Source organism: Microtus oregoni, unplaced genomic scaffold (assembly GCF_018167655.1).
Source record: "Microtus oregoni isolate MIOR12 unplaced genomic scaffold, Mior012 000037F_ref0000500, whole genome shotgun sequence".
Taxonomy (NCBI): domain Eukaryota; kingdom Metazoa; phylum Chordata; class Mammalia; order Rodentia; family Cricetidae; genus Microtus; species Microtus oregoni.
The window spans coordinates 23,973,763-23,974,999 of NW_024543096.1; the positions used below are offsets into that span (position 1 = coordinate 23,973,763).

Sequence of the window (1,237 nt, forward strand, 5' to 3'; positions counted from 1 at the left end):
GACAGATAAGAGCTGCAGGGAGAAGAAAAGAGATAATGAGTGCAATTCAGCCACGATTTGCATTTTGCTTCAGCCAGAGGAAATCCAGATATATTTTTCCGGGTTCCAGTTTTCTCAGTGACAGCTGCATTCATGAATGACCAAATTAACTATTGTAGAGCTTTCTAAAAATACACCAAGCACTCCACCCTATGCCATGAGCAAGTCATGAAACATCAGGAAATAAAAAAGCTAGACCCCGGAAAAAAAAATGCATCAAAGGTAAAAAGACAGTTTTTTCTTTCTTTCTTTCTTTCTTTCTTTTTTTTTTAAACAAAACAAAAAACCCTAAGCGCTTAAATCGCGACCCAGCTGTCAGTCAGAGAGCTGACATTACTGACTTTTTTTTTAAAGCACCCACTAAGATCAAGGAGTGGCATGCCAAGTCTATATGGGAGATGCACACACCACACTAGACGGGTTTACAACGAGGTAGCGGTGGCATCTGGTATACAGTTACGGAAATTTTAGTGTGCAGAGCTGGTTAACAGAGAATGCTAATTTTTACTTAGGGAAGTCAACCTGGATTATCTTAGGCAGTCCAATAAGAATGCAAGCGTTTCATATTTTATTCCCTATATGGGATAAAAACTGGAAGCAAGGAGGAGGGAAAGAGTAATTATCACAAAACCAGCCGGGGCCCCTGCTGGCCACAGTAGGGTCTCTGGGAAAGAGAAATTTAATCTTACTTTGGGGGGGGGGGGACCCAGCATCTTTCACCACTAACTACATGACAAAAGCGTAAGTGTTCATATAACCTAATGTTTAAGTTAGCTTTATCCACAAGGTCCCAAGCGCTTCTGAGAGAAAGGCGCGGGGCGTACCTTAGGAGGGTCCCACTGGACGCAACGCCCTCCGGACACGTGGCCAGAGCCTCGCAGGGCTGACAGGCTTCCAGCCACCAGGGTGGAAAGGGATTGCTCCCTGGGTGCGGGACTAGAAGTGAGGTGCACGAGGAGGCGGCCGCACAGCGCCCCCAAAGGTCTCCCCAATAGCCTCGTGCAGCCCGGAAGCCGGCCCAACCCACCGCGCAGCCTATTAGGGTCGGGAGAGGAGGACTGTGGGCGGAGAGAGGCGGGGGCCGGACCAGTCCTCGCTATGCCTGATGGGGATTGTAGTTTGGGATATGGAAACCAAGTGGGTGGGGAAAAAAGGGGCCTGGGAGCTACATTTCCGGAAGAGGGAGTGGCTACGGCGG

At 48.7% G+C, this 1,237-nt stretch overlaps 1 protein-coding gene across 1 annotated transcript in view; it reads right to left on the reverse strand.

Moving 5' to 3' along the window:
- Positions 1-1,051, reverse strand: part of Mettl8 (methyltransferase like 8) — a 74,320-nt gene extending 73,269 nt beyond the window's left edge. The window contains 1 exon segment of the mRNA XM_041631561.1: positions 864-1,051. The gene's annotated coding sequence lies outside the window, so the exon portion shown is untranslated.
- Between the last annotated feature and the right edge of the window lie 186 nt (positions 1,052-1,237).